The sequence below is a fragment of the Hetaerina americana genome, unplaced genomic scaffold (assembly GCF_022747635.1).
Source record: "Hetaerina americana unplaced genomic scaffold, ioHetAmer1.1.p SCAF_9, whole genome shotgun sequence".
Lineage (NCBI taxonomy): Eukaryota > Metazoa > Arthropoda > Insecta > Odonata > Calopterygidae > Hetaerina > Hetaerina americana.
Genome location: NW_027287538.1, coordinates 24,837,718 through 24,857,335, shown reverse-complemented (window position 1 = coordinate 24,857,335; position 19,618 = coordinate 24,837,718).

Below are 19,618 nucleotides of genomic sequence, written 5' to 3'. Positions count from 1 at the left end.
CGGTAGAAATTTCCCAAATTTCAACATTTGAGCGAAAAAATATTTCGATCAATGTTTTCGGTCTAGATGAAAAGAATAACTTTTACCCCATCGAAATTGTTAATGAGGAGCTCGAGGATCACTAATCTTCTTTATCTAGTGGAGGGAAATAGGTCGCATTACTGCTTCATCAAAAACTTAGCTGGATTGGTGGGAAGTCAGATGACTAGACATAAATCAAAATTATATTTTTGTAAACGTTGTTTAAATCACTACTACACAATTGAAGCTCTTGCTCAACATAAGGAGGACTGTGCTAGAAATTCACCAAGCAAAATAATTCTCCCCAAAGGTAATGACGCTTTTTTGAAATTCAAAAACTTTTCACGAACATCACGATTTTCATGTGTCGCATATGCAGACTGAGTGTATACTACCAAAAATCGCAGGTTGCTCTCCTCAGAACGAGCATTCGTATACTTTAGCACGTCATCAACACGAAGTGATATCTTTCTGTCTTCTCTTGGTGACAGAAACAGGAAAGGTTTTCGATCCTATTCTATACAGAGGTAGAAATGCAGTGCAAATCTTCCTTGAAAAACTCAAAGAAATGTCACTGAAAAAAACGTGTATAAAAATGCTGTGCCGATGCATATATTGACTGATGAGGAAAGTCATGCATTTAATCAAGCCTTTCTTTGCCACATCTGCGGCTTCCAGTGGGGTGAAGATCGTGTTAAGGATCACGATCACCTTTCGGGTAATTTCAGAGGTGCAGCCCACACGGTGTGCCATGTAAATTATAAAGTTCCCAACTTCCTTCCAGTCTTCATCCACAATTTATCAAACTACGACGCCCACCATATTGTACCACACTTAGGATCTGATAACATGAAGATAACTTGCATCCCGAACAACGAGGAAAAGTATATTTCTTTCTCAAAACACGTCGATTCCTATTTTTCCCACCGCTTCGTCGACAGCTTTAGATTTTTATCAACCTCTTTCAAAATTGGTAGATACTCTCCCCAAGGATGCATTCAAACAAACGTCCTCCGTATTTAAAGATAAACTTAATCTCGTCACGCGTAAGGGTGTTTTCCCATATGAATACGTAAATTCTTGGGAAAAATTAAATGATACTAGCCTTCCCCCCATTGAACTTTTCTTTAGCACTCTGAATGATGACACCATTACGAGTAAAGACTATTAATTTGCCAAAAAGGTATGGGATGAATTTGATTGTCGAAATTTGGGTGAATATTCAGATATTTATTTGAAAAACGACGTTCTTCTTTTGGCTGATGTTTTTGAAAATTTTCGAAGTTCGTGCATGCCCCGTGCCCCCGTGCGTTATCTCGGTCGCTTGACCGTCTAAATTGCTGCGTCCAGCTGAAGCTGTTTACAGCATGCGTCTCTTAAGGTGAGTTTCTATTTATATTTCCTTCATGATAGTTTGCTTGTATTATTGGTTTTTATTTTTTTTTCTTGTTGATGTCTCTTTTTCTTTAAAACTAGAATAAGCGTTTTCCCCTTTTATTCTTCCTTAGTTTAGTTTTATATAAGTTCAGTGTGGCACAGGGACATGAGCTGTTGTTCCTATTTTAGGTCTTTTGTGCGTTGTCAACTCTCCTGGAGAGTAACTCCATAGGTCTATCAAGAGGGGATTTTCGGTGCTTCGTAGTGAAGCATCCATGTCTGTAGCCATCTTTTTTGCAATGGACAGGATTGGCGTTAAGTTTAGGTTCTTTCTTAGATCGCTGTTTCTAATGAACCAAGGGGCTCCGACGAATCTCCTAACAATTTTGTTCTCCGTCGATTGAATTTTGTTAAGGTTAGTTTTGGCAGCTTGTAGCCATACTGGCGCTGCATAGGTTAGCAGAGGACGGATAATGGCCGTGTAGATGATTTTTTTTGTTTTTAAATCTAACAGTGATCTTGGTTGCATGATTGGCTTTAACGCTGCCGCCGCTGCTGTTGCTTTTCCGATGGCCTGATTGATTTGCTGGGTCCATCTTAGGCCTTTATCGATAGTTATTCCTAGGTATTTTACCTTTTCTTTTCTAGGGATACAGTCGTTACCAAGGAAGAGGGGTGGCCCGATTCCTGCCTTTGGCCTCCTGGTAAACGTCATATGTACGCTTTTTTTACTGTTTGCTTTTAGTTTCCAGTCGATCAACCACTCGTTAAGGGTATCTATCTGGGACTGTAACCTATCCGCCGCCCAAGACGGGTTTGTGGCCTGGGTTGTAATCGTGGTGTCATCGGCGAATAAGTATATTTCAGTGCCGGGGTTTCGTGGCACGTCGTTAACGTATACCGAAAATAGTGATGGCGACAGAACGGAGCCCTGTGGGACACCGGCATTGATGCTCTTCCTCTCTGAGATGCAGCCGGCATTGTCGAAATGGAAGGTTCTTCCTTCCAGGAAGGACTTTATAATCTTTAGGAGGTATGTCGGGGTCGGTGAGTTAGTGAGCTTAAGGAGTAAGCCCTCTGACCGAACACAATCAAACGCAGCTTCCAGATCCAGGAAGGCCGCCTGGGTGTGCCATTCCCTTGTGAAAACCATTTGTGATGTTCTCAGTTAGCCTTAATATCTGGTGAGTTGTTGAAGTCCTGGGCCGAAACCTGGCCTGCTCAGGGATGGTTCCTTCCTCCAGGAACGGGCTTAGTCGATTTTTGACGGCTGATTCGAAGAGTTTACCTGTGGTTTTCAATAGACTGATCGGCCGATATGATGCCGGGTCGCTGAGTGGTTTTTGTGGTTTTGGTAGCATTTTAATCTTGGCCCACTTCCACTCAGACGGGAAGTGGCCGGAGTTTAGAGCGGCGTTGAAAAGCTTGGCTAGGAACAGATGCATGACTACGTTTGGGTTAGACCCTGCTTGGTACTTGGTACAATACCAGGGCTATCTTTTGACGCAATGCTTAAGCATATAGCGATAACGCTCGAACTGTTGACCGACTATGATATGATCTTCATGTTTGAAAAGGGTATTCGCGGGGGAATCAGTCAGTGTGTGAAGCGACATGCGGAAGCTAACAACAAGTACATGGAAAGTTATAACTCGAATGAGTCTGTATATTTAGCCTATGTAGAACAGAATAATATGTACGGATTTTCGTTGTCACAATGTCTCCCAACGGGTGGATTCAAATGGAAAGAACATGTTAATGTGATATCTATCCCTGACGATTCTCCTAAGGGTTACATATTGGAAGTAGATTTAGAATACCCGAAGCAGCTGCACGACCTACACTCAGATTTCCCTTTCTGCAGCGAAACAAAGGTTCCTCCAGGGGGGAAACATTCTAAATTATTGACTACTCTGGATGATAAGGAGCGTTACGTCATCCATTACAGAACACTGAAACAGGCATTGGCAGCTGGTCTCAAATTGAAAAAGATCCTTAGAGTAATCGAGTTTGATCAATCTCCATGGATGAAGTCTTACATTGAACACAATTCGGAAAAACGTAAATTGGCAAAGTTTGATTTTGATAAGGAAATGTACAAGCTTATGAACAATGCAGTATTTGGCATGACCATGGAGAATGTACGTAAGCGAATATAGTGCGATCGAAAAAGCTCGTTTCTCGATTGCACTATTTTCGCAGAGAATCTCGTTGCTGTTCACAGAAAACGTAGTTTCGAAATGAACAAGCCATTGTATATTGGTCAAGCAGTTTTGGACATTTCAAAAATTTTAATGTATGACTTTTTCTATGGTCATATTAAGAATAAGGGCGCATCAATACTCTACATGGATACTGACAGCTTCATACTCGAAATGCGCGAAGATTTTTATGAGGACATAAAAATTCATTCGAAAACAGTTCATTATACGATACTTTAAACTACCCAACTGACCAGGCGTGCTATTCGAAAATTAATGCTAAAGTGATAGGGAAAATGAAGGATGAATGTGGGGGTAAGATCATGACCCACTTTGTCGGATTGCGAAGCAAACTTATTTCGTATCGTATGCAAGGTGGGGGTGTAGGTAAACGTGCAAAAGGTGTGAAAAAGGTCGTAGTTGATAAAACTATATCATTTGATGAATTTCACCTGCTTACGTGAGAATACTTTCGCCTTAAGAAAAATGACTATATTCCGATCCCAGAAACATCAGTTGCGTACAGTGGAGATGAATAAAATTGCTTTAAGCTCTGCCGATGACCAACGCTACATATGTAAAAATGGGATAAACACATTAGCGTGGGGTCATTTCAAACCTGAAAAGGAAAATATCGGAGGATGAAGTGTTTCCTCCATGAGGAGAATAAATTATTTGAAAGTGTTAAATTTAAGTCAGTTGAAATTTGATCATCGCGTAGTGAACACTGAAGTGAGGTATGTCACCATTCCTCTTTGCTCTAATTTCGTTTCTCACCCCAATCAGGGGTGACGTAGACTTATTTGTTGCTAATTATTTGTAACAATACGGTTACCTACACGTGAGCGATAATGATATTAGCAATATAACAGAGGATAAGTTTACAAAATCACTCAGACAATTTCAGGAATATTTTAATTTGAAGGCAGATGGATTTTTGAATGAGGAAACATTGAATTTAACGAAAATTCCACGATGTGGGGTACAGGATGATACTAGTTTTTCCGTTTATAACCCCAATGGGAAAAGAAGGAAATTTTCTGGCACTATCCAATGGTGAGTGATGTACATGTGCAGTTAACCGAAGCAGCTTTTAATGCTTTGAGTGAATACGCAAATTTAGAGTTCAGACAGGATTTCAATAATCCTGACATAGTAATCATTAACGCTCGGGATAAGCATAGATATTATGCTAAATCTGGAATATGCCCATCTCACCTGGATGGACCGGGAAAGGTTTTAGCCCATGCAGAGTTCCCAGCTCCTGGAAATCACCCCTTAGAGATTCATATCGATATCGAGGAAAATTGGTATTTAGGCATAGATGCGAATCACTCATATGAATTCTCGAATTTATACAGGGTTCTGCTTCACGAGATAGGGCACACTCTCGGCACATCACATTCTCGAGATAGTCGAGCTATTTTGTATCCGCTTTACTCACACGATGGCCCATTTACCTTACAAGAGGATGATATAATCACATTACCAAGTCTGTATGGAATACCTCAAAAATCTAAAGGTGATAGAGATGATAAGGAGGGAGGAGGGGAGGAGGCAGATGAGGAGGAAGTGGGAAGTGCACAGAAACAGCAGTCGATTTCTGTGTGACGTTGAATATATTGATAACTTTCTCATTGTTGATCATATGCTGTTTTTGTTTCGCGGTAAATTATTTTGGATAATAGATTTAAAGAACAAAAATGTCATCACTGAAATCACAAGTCATCACGGACTGGATCCCTTTCCTCCCGTCGAACATGAAAACAATTGATGCGATTTACCGCAGATCTTCAGGAGAAATCACATTTTTTATAGGGAATCGAATATACATGATCGATTATCCAAGTTTAGCACCCTTCCACGGATATCCAAAGAGCACCGAGGACATTCGCATCCCCCGTAATTCAAATATTCAGGCAGCAATAAACACGTATTCTGGTAGAACGTATATTTTTTACGGTGATGTTTTCGTCGTTGAGATGGATGAATGTCGGTTCGAGCCGAAGGAGCATGAATATGTAACTACTTAATTTCCTCCCACTCCCACGAATATTAATTCGGCTTTCAGGTACATAAATGGGTTAATATACTTTTTTAAAGGGGAAAACTATTATGGAAATAGTGAATTCAACAACACTTTGCTAAGAGCTGGAGTGATAGACCTATCACTCTTCGAAATCCAGTGCTCCAATGCATCGAATCTATCAAATGTAGTAGATGAGTTAAAAGTAGTTTCCAAGCTGGAGAATATCGTATAAACTCAGCCGAATGTCGGATAAATATTTAATTATGTCAGCACCATTGATCTGGATACATCCATTTACTTGCATTTGCGCCGGACCCTCCTGCTGTGGAAAAACAACGTTCGTTGTAAGATTTTTACGGAACATAAACAACTTAGTCAATGGAAAAATCGAAAGAGTCATTTGGTGTTGCAGTGCCAATAGTAGGCCTAATGAGGAACTAGAAGGTGTAGAGTTTCAATACAAGGTTCCAACTTTTGAAAATCCCCGCAAGATACCCACTCTTTTTGTGATAGATGATGTAATGCACGACTGTTATAACAAAGACGTCAGTGAGCTATTTACGCGAGGATCACATCATTCCAACATCTGTCATACTCATCACACAAAACGTTTTCTACCAGAACCCTCAGTCTCGAAATATTTCCCTAAATGCAAAATATATGACAGTTTTCAAAAACCCAAAAAGAGGTCAAAGTTCCGATACCTAGCCGCACAGGTCTGCCCAGAGAATTCCGGCGAACTTCTAAGGGTTTATAAAGAGGTGACATCGAAGCCTTTCACTTGTTTAGTTCTCGACCTTTCGCAAGAGACGGACGACAGACTGCGATTTAGAACGGATATATTTCCAGGGGAAATAACATCGGTGTTAACACCGTTCAGCACGGAAAACTATGAGGAAATTGAAACGCAACAAGCACCTCCTTGGGTTATTAAAGACTGCCGGTCCAAAGTTGCGAAGATCGATCGTAGAATCTCCAAGCGCTGACGGAATAAACGCAATCGGCGAGTGTTGTCTAAATACATTGAACGGATACCATAAAATTACCCCTTCTGTTAAAAGGAAGTTACATCGTTATAAAAATACGCTAAGAAAGCTGAGTTGTCCTAAAATATCAATTAAGAAAAAACGTTATATACTTAAGCAAAAGGGAGGATTTTTACCAATACTTTTAGGTTCTCTTTTGAGTGGTTTAGTGGGTAACCTGATAGGATGAGCCTCAAACGGATGTTACTAATCGATCCCCAGATTTTGAAGAGGGAAAGAATGACGCGTGACGTTGATAGTTTGGAAGAGCAAATGAAGAAAGTTCTCAAAACTAAAGTGAGCGATTCAAAGAAATGGCATCACTACCGTAGGATATTAGATTCATATTTAGGTACCGTTAACAACATGAGCGGACCCATTCTAGTATCGTACGAGGTGGAAGAAGAAACGAAGAGAGGGGAAAATAAGTTAGAAACAGTTGTTAAAAACCTGATTGAGGGACGTAATATAGGCAGATCATAGGCAAAAGCGGTAAAACGGAGGGGAGGAGACATGGAGAGTATCTTGGAAGAGTATGCGGAAGAAATCAAGGCAAGCGAGGAAGGGAAATCACCGGAAGAATCTCCTGTAAGATCAAGCAGAAAAAGAGCAAAGCACACTCCACCTCTCCAAGATCGACTGAGAAAAGTGAAGCCTGCAGGGTACGTTTAATGGAAAACTCTAAATTAAGTTCTATATTTTTCAACCCAGAGAATCCCTACAGCTTTTCTACTGTCAAGCGACTATGGGAGGGAGTGGGAAAGAAAATAAGCAAAAGCCGTGTTAGAGAATGGCTGGAAAATCAGGAAACGTATACGTTACATAAGCCTACGAGGAAGAAATTTACTAGGAATAAATATACTCCTACGTATATAGATGAAACTTGGCAATGTGATCTTAACGATATGCGAAAGTTGAAAATGTACAATGAGGGCTATGCACATCTCACTGTCATTGACATGTTTTCCAAATATACATTGGCTGTTCCACTCAAGAGTAAGTCCGCCGATAACGTTATTAATGCTTTTCGGGCAATTATAAGAAAAAGAAAACCCTTGAAAATTCAAAGCGATAAGGGAACTGAATTTTCGAGCAAAACATTTAAACGCTTCCTTGCTGAACGTGGAATAAAATATTTTACCACCAATAATCCTGACGTAAAAGCGGCTGTGGTGGAACGATTCAATTGTACTCTTAAGAGGCGTATGTATAACTATTTCACAAAATTTAATACGCTAAATTATATTAGCGTGTTACCAAAATTAATGAGGATATAATGATCGTATACATTACAGCACGGGAGTTGCCCCATCAGCAGTGAGTGAGGGAAATGCCTTAACGATTGCACGCCAGTTAACGAAAATTGAACCACAGAAATCAAAATTTTCCACAGGAGATTTTGTTCGAGTATCGAAGGAAAGATTACCTTTCGCTAAAGGATACACGCAGAATTTTTCCAAAGAGGTTTTCAAAATTTGGAAAATATATCATTCGCCAATTCCCACATACCGTTTGGAGGATCTCAACGGGGAACGTATTAAAGGCTCGTTTTTACAGAGAAGAGCTTGTTAAAACTTCAGCTGTCGGTGAAAACACAGAGTTTCAGATTGAGAATATTTTAAAACGTAGAGGAAAGGGTAGAAATCTTGAATATTTAGTTAAATGGAAGGGGTACGGTGATGATTTCAACACTTGGATCTCAGCTTCTGAAGTGCGACGTTTGAAATGAGTGACTTTTACGTAACTTTGTTAAGCGATAGCTCTGGGAAGTTTTTCCCCGATAACACTATTGCACACTTTCGAACAAAATTAGCTCAACGTATATCTGTGGGAGATGAGTGGAAGGTAGGTCTCGCTGAAATATATTTCCCAAGGCTTAACATCCCAATAATCCCTGAAGTTGAGTCTGTGACCGAATCTGACTCAGCTAACTCCTTACCATCCGAAGGAGTCTCTACCTGTTCTACCAAACTGTCCAGTCGTCAAAGTTCGAGTTTGCGAAGATGTAGTCATAAATTTGGAAGCTAAGACGTATACTTTGAGAGAGTTGTTAAATGAAATTCATCAAACAATGCCGGGTGAAAAAAAATGGATGTATGTCACAGAGCTTCACAATTGGTTTCAAGAGAAACTTTCCAATTCATTCAAGAGTATACCCCTTGTTAAAAAATCCCAGTCCCCGTGTCCCAATACGTTCGTAGATATTGTAGGGATTATACCACTCACATACACCGAATACACATTGGAACAACTGCTTACTACGATCAGAACAGATATATTACACTTCAATTTTTTTCGAATGATGGACCTAATGCATACATGAATAAATAAACAAATTTATAAATCTAATGACATTTCTTTTATTTATACACCTTTGAAAATTTGTGCGAAAATATCGTGACGTGAGGTTGAAACATCCACGCTTGTCATGCCCTCCTGTTACAAGGGATAGGAACAGCCGTTCCTGAAACGCCATTTAATATCGTGATGTTAGATCGAAACAGAAACCTCCACGCTTTTCATGTCATCCTGTCACAGGAGATAGGATAAGCCGTTCCTAAAACACGCCATACAGGATTTTCTTGAAGTCGTACTCTTATGAACCCCGCCCGAACCGGCTCCGCCCCGCGACTCCAGCGCCGCAACCTCTCTCATCGCATTGCATACCTCTTGTTTCCTCGCCCGCCGTTACCCCCGCGGGTTGGGGGATAGAGAATACTCCCGCAGTATCCCTGCTTGTCGTAAGAGGCGACTAAAAGGGCGGGGAGAAAACCCCGAAAACAAACCCCAAGCCAGCAAGGGATGCGTCCGGACAGTCCTGTAAATCCACTGTCTGTGTGCGGCCATACCACCTGGCCTGCGATCCGCCCAGGTGTTTGCCGTGCCTGGAGACCCGTAAGGGAGAGAAGGGGATCCTGGAGGGTGAGCTTTCTGGTTCCCAGCAGGGTGTCGGATGCCCTGTATGGACCGGGGAGTGATACCCCTCTTCGGCCCCGGATTTCGTGTAAACGGGAGGCCGGGAGCTAGCCACTCCCGGTCAATCGGCTTCCGTCGCATTTTCGCTCGGGTGGCGAATGCCAAGGTTGTGGGGGTCTGCGTAGGGAGGTCGGAGATAAACAGACAACCACTCCAGAAGCGCTATATCCCTCGAGTTAGCCCTGGCGACCGCTCCGGTTTGGCGGAGTGGCGTCCCAAATGTGTGGCTCCGTGGTGGGTGGGGAGGCCGAGGGACGAATCATTTACTATTATGGAGGAAAAACCCTTTCCACCACTAAAAAGATCCCGTCCGGACACCGGCGGGGGAGAAAAGTGTATTGGCGCATGTAAGCGCTATTTAATTATGTCGTGCATAAAGGAAGGTGAAACCTTGAAAAAGGTTTCTCCTTTCTTAATTCGCAGAGTGTTGTCACAGATTGTGCCTGGGGACCCAAAGAGCGTGAAGAAGCTCCGGGATGGTACACTTCTTATAGAGACCCTGAACGATACACAAAGTGAAAAACCGCTTGCTATGGGAATGCTCCATGACATTCCGATTAAGGTGGAGGTGCACCGCACTCTTAACACCTGTCGGGGAGTCATCAGTCACTACGACCTCCTATACGTGGACATCGAAGAAATCAAGAGAGAAATGTTCTCTCAGGGAGTGACTGATTGTCGTCGACTCACCACAAGGCGCAACGGAGAAAACGTAAACAGCACCTCCGTGATCTTGACGTTTGCGCGTGATAGACTACCCGACAAGGTGTTTGTGGGCTATGAATCGGTACCAGTGAGGCCATTCATCCCAAATCCCGTGCGTTGTTTCAAATGCCAACGGTTCGGCCATGTCGCGTCGCGCTGCGAGGGCAAGGCCACCTGCCCGCGCTGTGGCAAAGACGCGCACGAGGATAAAGAGTGCTCTTCGGAACCTCTTTGTGTCAATTGCGAGGGTACACACCCAGTGTACTCTCGTGATTGCCCGAAGATGAAAGAAGAGAGGAAAGTCATGGAGATAAAAACACTGGAAAAAATCCCATATGCGGAAGCGAGGAGAAAATACAGGGCGCTAATCGCCCCAACTTTCTCCCGGTCCTTTGCTTCCGTTGCAACCACGCCATGTGTTAAGTGTACCATCGCCACGCAGACGGAGATACCGAAAGAATCCCCAATGAAAAACACGCAAGTGCCTAAACCCAAAAGGGTGAAGGATGGAAAGAGTAAGGTGGACAAGGAGCCACCTACTCCTGTGGGCCCTTCAAAGAAGAGCCCACTAAAAACCACCAAGGGGAACACGCCAAAAGGGCGTGAGAATACACCTTCCCCGCCGCCTCCAGTGAAGCCAAAGAAGCCGGAGGTAATTGAAGCGGACCAGAGTATCTCTGATACAGAGGTCTTCACAAACGAGTGGAAGAGGAAACATCGCTTCAAGCGATAACCTCAATAGAGTTGGTCATCTCCCTTTTTAGTCAACTTATTTATTTATATATTTATTTATTTATTTTAATTTAACATTTTAAATGTGTTCCATTCTGCAGTGGAACTGCAATGGTTTTTATCGGCACAAGGAGGAGCTGGCCATTTTAATCCAAGATTTTAAACCCTCTTGTATTTGTCTCCAAGAGACCCATTTTAAGGCTGAAGATAAGGGTATTCTGAAGGGGTTCACTGTTTTTAGAATGGATGACCTAAGTGGCCAACGAGCCCAAGGGGGAGTAGCAGTTGCGGCCCGTGAGGCCCTTTACACCTCGCGAGTCCAACTGAACTCTCCATTCCAGGCCGTCGCTGTCACGGTGCACACCCCTGAGAGGATGACGTTATGCAACGTGTATCTGCCAGAGGGTGCACCGGTGACTCGCCTGAACCTTGAAGCCCTTGTCCACCAGCTTCCTCAGCCGTTCATTTTGATGGGAGATTTTAATGCCCATGATCCTCTCTGGGGAGGGCCAGAAACCCAAAGTAATAGGAGGGGTCGAATTTTATCCAACTTTATTGAGGATTTTAACCTGTTTTTATTAAATAGCGGCGAAAAAACCCGTTTTAACAGCTTCAATGGGGAATTCTCAGCAATAGATCTTTGTCTATGCTCGAGAAGTCTAGCCCCAAAGCTGAAAATGTCCACCCACAACGATCTCTGTGGGAGTGACCATTTTCCTCTTCTACTCGTTAAAGAAGACTCTTCGCCCACCATTTCAAAACCTCCGGAAAAGTGGCGTATTAACCGTGCGGACTGGCCACTTTTCAAGCGTACGTTTACATATAAACACGACGCAAGTTTCGACGCGTTGCACAACGTCGATAAACTAAGTTCAACGCTGTTGGCGGCAGCTACCAAAAGTATCCCTCGTACGTCCGGGAATATAAATCGAGCTCCTGTCCCTTGGTGGAACGGGGAATGCGACCGGGCGATTCGGGCGAGGAAAAAAGCATTGAATATTTTTAGAAAATATCCCACGGACCCTAATCTGGCATCGTACCGCCGCCTGAGAGCGCGAGCTCGAAGGGCCGTGAAGGAGGCCAAGAGGGCTTCCTGGATAGAATACGTCTCTACCATCAACCATCGCACGCCGCTTGGTCAGGTATGGGACAAAGTGAAGAAAATCTCCGGGTCCAAGGGCTCATTTGTCATCTCGCCATTGCTTGTTGCTGGCCGGGTGGTTAATTCACCTGCCGAAATAAGCAACATATTTGCCAGTCAGTTCGCGGCCAATAGCAGTGACGAGGGCTATGCCGCGGACTTTGCGAACCGGAAGAGGCGATGCGAGAGAGTCCCTCTCAATTTTGGTGCAGGTCCTACAAGCGAATATTACAATGAGCCTTTCACGTCCTGGGAGCTTAAATCCGCCATCGAAGACTCCCATTACACCTCGCCAGGGGCGGACGAAATCCACAACGCATTTCTCCGAAACATTCCGGAAACCGCGATTGGGGAGGTCCTAAATACCCTCAACCAACTCTGGAACGAGGGCAGTTTTCCAAATGCCTGGCGAGAGTCCATCGTGATACCAATCCCAAAACAGGGCAAGGACAAAAATGACCCGAACAACTACCGTCCCATATCTCTCACCAGCTGCCTGTGCAAGGTGATGGAACGGATGGTAAACCGACGTCTCATGTGGTGCTTGGAGAGTCGACACCTGCTCTCCGACGCTCAGTGCGGCTTTCGGCGCAGCAGGTCCACGACAGACCATCTGGTTCGCACTGAGAACTTCATCCAGGAAGCCTTTCTCCAACGTCAACACGTCATAGCAGTCTTCTTCGACCTGGAGAAGGCCTATGATAGTGTGTGGCGATGGAGAATCCTCAACACGCTCCACAAGTGGGGATTTAGAGGCAACATGGCCCTATTTATCAGAAATTTTTTAACCAACCGCCTTTTTAAAGTAAGGACTGGGAAGCACTTTTCTCGATCTTTTACACAGGAGAACGGGGTACCCCAGGGTTCAGTACTGAGCGTGACGTTATTTGCCATCGCCATCAACGACGTGGTGGAATGCATCAATGCCCCGGTGATGGCATCGCTCTATGTGGACGACCTAGCCATATTTTGCCGGTCGACACGACTGCCAAACGCTTCCAGGCAAGCCCAGGTGACTCTAAACAAACTGGGAGAGTGGTCGCGAAAGAACGGATTTCGTTTCTCCATGGAGAAAACGAAATGCGTGCACTTTCACCGTCTTCGGGGTTACCACGTTACCCCGACCCTAACCCTGTTGGGTAGGATTCTTCCATTTGTGGAGTCCGTCCGCTTTCTCGGCATGATCCTGGACCAAAAGCTGAACTGGCGGGAGCATATCCGCGTGTTACGTGAGAGGTGTCGCCAAACCCTCAACGTTTTAAAGTTTTTAACTCACTCCACTTGGGGAGCAGACCGCACCAGCATGCTTTTATTGTACAGAGGCTTGGTGCGATCCAAACTGGACTATGGTTCCATAGTGTATTCCTCAGGACGAGAGTCTTACTTGAGACCACTTACATGTGTCCACAATGCTGGGATACGGTTGGCCACCGGGGCATTTAGAACAAGCCCAGTCCCAAGCTTACTTGCAGACGCAGGGGAGCCTCCGTTGGAAACCCGCAGGATGATTTTAATGGGCAACTATGCCTGTAAAATTTTATCAGAGACTATCCACCCTTGTTTTAACATAGTTTTTAACCAACGGTTTTTAGACTTATTTAACAGGCGGAGAAGGGCAACTAGGCCCTTTGCCCCCCCTGCGGGTAGGGGGTTAGAGAATACTCCCGCAGTATCCCTGCTTGTCGTAAGAGGCGACTAAAAGGGCGGGGAGAAAACCCCGAAAACAAACCCCAAGCCAGCAAGGGATGCGTCCGGACAGTGCTGTGGATCCACTGTCTGTGAGCGGCCATACCATCTGGCCTGCGATCCGCCCAGGTGTTTGCCGTGCCTGGAGACCCGTAAGGGAGAAAAGGGGATCCTGGAGGGTGAGCTTTCTGGTTCCCAGCAGGGTGTCGGATGCCCTGTATGGACCGGGGAGTGATACCCCTCTTCGGCCCCGGATTTCGTGTAAACGGGAGGCCGGGAGCTAGCCACTCCCGGTCAATCGGCTTCCGTCGCGTTTTCGCTCCGGTGGCGAGTGCCAAGGTTGTGGGGGTCTGCGTAGGGAGGTCGGAGATGTAAGGGTTTTGGTGGGCCCTTGCACCGAAGATCCACCCCGAAACAGACAACCACTCCTGAAGCGCTATATCCCTCGAGTTAGCCCTGGCGACCGCTCCGGTTTGGCGGAGTGGCGTCCCAAATGTGTGGCTCCGTGGCGGGTGGGGAGGCCGAGGGACGAATAATTAATTATTATGGAGGAAAAACCCTTTCCACCACTAAAAAGATCCCGTCCGGACACCGGCGGGGGAGAAAAGTGCATAGGCGCATGTAAGCGCTATTTAATTATGTCGTGCATAAAGGAAGGTGAAACCTTGAAAAAGGTTTCTCCTTTCTTAATTCGCAGAGTTTTGTCACAGATTGTGCCTGGGGACCCAAAGAGCGTGAAGAAGCTCCGGGATGGTACACTTCTTATAGAGACCCTGAACGATACACAAAGCGATAAACTGCTTGCTATGGGAATGCTCCATGACATTCCGATCAAGGTGGAGGTGCACCGCACTCTTAACACCTGTCGGGGAGTCATCAGTCACTACGACCTCCTATACGTGGACATCGAAGAAATCAAGAGAGAAATGTTCTCTCAGGGAGTGACTGATTGTCGTCGACTCACCACGAGGCGCAACGGAGAAAACGTAAACAGCACCTCCGTGATCTTGACGTTTGCGCGTGATAGACTACCCGACAAGGTGTTTGTGGGCTATGAATCGGTACCAGTGAGGCCATTCATCCCAAATCCCGTGCGTTGTTTCAAATGCCAACGGTTCGGCCATGTCGCGTCGCGTTGCGAGGGTAAGGCCACCTGCCCGCGCTGTGGCAAAGACGCGCACGAGGATAAAGAGTGCTCTTCGGAACCTCTTTGTGTCAATTGCGAGGGTACACACCCAGTGTACTCTCGTGATTGCCCGAAGATGAAAGAAGAGAGGAAAGTCATGGAGATAAAAACCCTTGAAAAAATCCCATATGCGGAAGCGAGGAGAAAATACAGGGCGCTAATCGCTCCAACTTTCTCCCGGTCCTTTGCTTCCGTTGCAACCACGCAATGTGTAAAGTGTACCATCGCCACGCAGACGGAGATACCGAAAGAATCCCCAGTTGAAAACACGCAAGTGCCTAAACCCAAAAGGGTGAAGGATGGGAAGAGTAAGGTGGACAAGGAGCCACCTACTCCTGTGGGCCCTTCAAAGAAGAGCCCACAGAAAACCACCAAGGGGAACACGCCAAAAGGGCGTGAGAATACACCTTCCCCGCCGCCTCCAGTGAAGCCAAAGAGGCCGGAGGTAATTGAAGAGGACCAGAGTATCTCTGATACTGAGGTCTTCGCAAACGAGTGGAAGAGGAAACATCGCTTCAAGCGATAACCTCAATAGAGTTGGTCATCTCCCTTTTTAGTCATCTTATTTATTTATATATTTATTTATTTATTTTAATTTAACACTTTAAATGTGTTCCATTCTGCAGTGGAACTGCAATGGCTTTTATCGGCACAAGGAGGAGCTGGCCATTTTAATCCAAGATTTTAAACCCTCTTGTATTTGTCTCCAAGAGACCCATTTTAAGGCTGAAGATAAGGGTATTCTGAAGGGATTCACTGTTTTTAGAACGGATGACCTAAGTGGCCAACGAGCCCAAGGGGGAGTAGCAGTTGCGGCCCGTGAGGCCCTTTACACCTCGCGAGTCCAACTGAACTCTCCATTCCAGGCCGTCGCTGTCACGGTGCACACCCCTGAGAGGATGACGTTATGCAACGTGTATCTGCCAGAGGGTGCACCGGTGACCCGCCTGAACCTTGAAGCCCTTGTCCACCAGCTTCCTCAGCCGTTCATTTTGATGGGAGATTTTAATGCCCATGATCCTCTCTGGGGAGGGCCAGAAACCCAAAGCAATAGGAGAGGTCGAATTTTATCCAACTTTATTGAGGATTTTAACCTGTTTTTATTAAATAGCGGCGAAAAAACCCGCTTTAACAGCTTCAATGGGGAATTCTCAGCAATAGATCTTTGTCTATGCTCGAGAAGTCTAGCCCCAAAGCTGAAAATGTCCACCCACAACGATCTCTGTGGGAGTGACCATTTTCCTCTTCTACTCGTTAAGGAAGACTCTTCGCCCACCATTTCAAAACCTCCGGAAAAATGGCGTATTAACCGTGCGGACTGGCCACTTTTTAAGCGTACGTTTACATATAAACACGACGCAAGTTTCGACGCGTTGCACAACGTCGATAAACTAAGTTCAACGCTGTTGGCGGCAGCTACCAAAAGTATCCCTCGTACGTCCGGGAACATTAATCGAGCTCCTGTCCCTTGGTGGAACGGGGAATGCGACCGGGCGATTCGGGCGAGGAAAAAAGCATTAAATATTTTTAGAAAATATCCCACGGCAACTAATCTGGCATCGTACCGCCGCCTGAGAGCGCGAGCTCGAAGGGCCGTGAAGGAGGCCAAGAGGGCTTCCTGGATAGAATACGTCTCTACCATCAACCATCGCACGCCGCTTGGTCAGGTATGGGACAAAGTGAAGAAAATCTCCGGGTCCAAGGGCTCATTTGTCATCTCGCCATTGCTTGTTGCTGGCCGGGTGGTTAATTCACCTGCCGAAATAAGCAACATATTTGCCAGTCAGTTCGCGGCCAATAGCAGTGACGAGGGCTATGCCGCGGACTTTGCGAACCTGAAGAGGCGATGCGAGAGAGTCCCTCTCAATTTCGGTGCAGGTCCTACAAGTGAATATTACAATGAGCCTTTCACGTCCTGGGAGCTTAAATCCGCCATCGAAGACTCCCATTACACCTCGCCAGGGGCGGACGAAATCCACAACGCATTTCTCCGGAACATTCCGGAAACTGCGATTGGGGAGGTCCTAAATACCCTCAACCAACTTTGGAACGAGGGCAGCTTTCCAAATGCCTGGCGAGAGTCCATCGTGATACCAATCCCAAAACAGGGCAAGGACAAAAATGACCCGAACAACTACCGTCCCATATCTCTCACCAGCTGCCTGTGCAAGGTGATGGAACGGATGGTAAACCGACGTCTCATGTGGTGCTTGGAGAGTCGACACCTGCTCTCCGACGCTCAGTGCGGCTTTCGGCGTGGCAGGTCCACGACAGACCATCTGGTGCGCACTGAGAACTTCATCCAGGAAGCCTTTCTCCACCGTCAACACGTCATAGCAGTCTTTTTCGACCTGGAGAAGGCCTATGATAGTGTGTGGCGATGGAGAATCCTCAACACGCTCCACAAGTGGGGATTTAGAGGCAACATGGCCCTATTTATCAGAAATTTTTTAACTAACCGCCTTTTTAAAGTAAGGACTGGGAAGCACTTTTCCCGATCTTTTACACAGGAGAACGGGGTACCCCAGGGCTCAGTACTGAGCGTGACGTTATTTGCCATCGCCATCAACGACGTGGTGGAATGCATCAATGCCCCGGTGATGGCATCGCTCTATGTGGACGACTTAGCCATATTTTGCCGGTCGACACGACTGCCAAACGCTTCCAGGCAAGCCCAGGTGACTCTAAACAAACTGGGAGAGTGGTCGAGAAAGAACGTATAGCGCGTTGTTGACCGGGGAGAGAGTGGGGGTTGAAATAAAGCTCCCACACGTTTTACACCCGTATCCGTTTATTTGCACACGTGCATGGTACACAAAAATGGCCGCTCGGCTGCCCTATATGCAATCTCCCGTCGCCAAAGTCCGGCAGCAGACTCCCTCCCTTTATCGAGGCGACCTCCCTCTTCACTTTCACGGCTCACGCCGGAACTATCTTCCGGTCGCCCCTCGGGCGTCCGGTGGCCTCTCGCGGGCCTCGAGCGAACTGAGCGGCTAGTGGCGCGCCGGCTCGTCATGGCCGCTACATCACCCCCCCGGTAGTAACGCACCGCATGGGAGGGAGAGAAAGAGAAAAAAAATTATTAGTGCACGAAGTCCTGGAGGTGCTGTGGAAAGTGCACATGGCGCCCGGCGCGTGTCTTCCTTCCATCCTCCTTGGGCGCCACCTCGGGTGCGCCTCGTTCCTCGGCGGCTGGGGGTGCTCCCTGCGTCTCCCCCATGGGAGGGGTCCTCTCCGGATCGTCTGCGGCCACGTAGGCTGGCTTCAGCCTGTCTATTGCTACCCGCACGTCACGGTTGCCTCGCCGCAGCAGGAAGTTCTTCTCCCCCCTCTGTAGGACCGCAAAAGGTCCGTCGTATGGTGGCTGTAGAGCTCCGCGGACCGCGTCGTTCCGCACGAATACCTGCGAGGCCGTCGGAAGGTCCTGGAAGACGAATGTCCGTCGACCTCCGTGGCGAGATGCAGGGTGCGGGCTGAGCTTCCGAATGTGGGCCCGCAGCTGTGTCACAAAACTGGTGGGGTCCTCGGGGTGTGTCTCCGGTGATGGGGAGAGGAATTCTCCCGGGAGCCGTAGTGATGCTCCATACACCAGGTCGGCGGCGGTCGCGCCGAGATCTTCCTTCCACGCTGCCCGGAGTCCCAATAAAACGGACGGGAGGACGTCCACCCACGAGTCCGTGGAATGGCAGCGGATGGCTGCCTTCAGCTGGCGATGCGCTCGCTCCACCATCCCGTTGGCGGCTGGATTGTATGCGACTGTTCGCAAATGCGTGACTCCTGTCATCTGCGCTAGCTGGTGGAAGAGGTGGCTCTCAAATTGCCTCCCCTGGTCGGTGGTCACACGCAGAGGCGTCCCAAAACGCGCCATCCATCCCGCGAAAAAGGCTCGTGCCACGGTTTCCGCGGTTATGTCTGGGATGGGGATGGCCTCCAACCAGCGTGTGTACCTGTCAACACATGTCAAGCAATAGCGGAACCCCTGGGACGAAGGGAGGGGACCCACCAAATCGACGTGCACATGCTCAAATCGCGAGCCAGGTAGTGGGAAGGTACCCACAGGCGACATTACGTGCCGCGTCACCTTGCCTCGTTGGCACGGGATACACTCCTTCGCCCACTGCCGACAGTCCTTCTTTACCGCCGGCCACACAAAACGGGATGACACTAGCCTCGCCGAGGCTCTCACCCCGGGGTGGGATAGATTGTGGAGGGAAAGGAAAACTTGTTTCCGCATGGGCGCCGGGACGAAGGGGCGGGCTGTCTGCGTAGACAGGTCACAGTAAATATTGGCGTCACAACCGGGGATGTTCACTTTATGCAACTTTAACGCGGAATCGGATTTAAGGAACGTTTTCACTTCCGGATCCGCCTCCTGTGCCTTGGCTAATATTTGGTGACTGACGGGATCCGACACTTCCGCACACCGAGACAACGCGTCTGCGACGACATTCTCCCTGCCCGACACGTGGAGAATGTCCGTAGTGAACTGCGAAATATAATCCAGCCACCGAAACCTCCTAGGCGTGCATTTATCCGTCT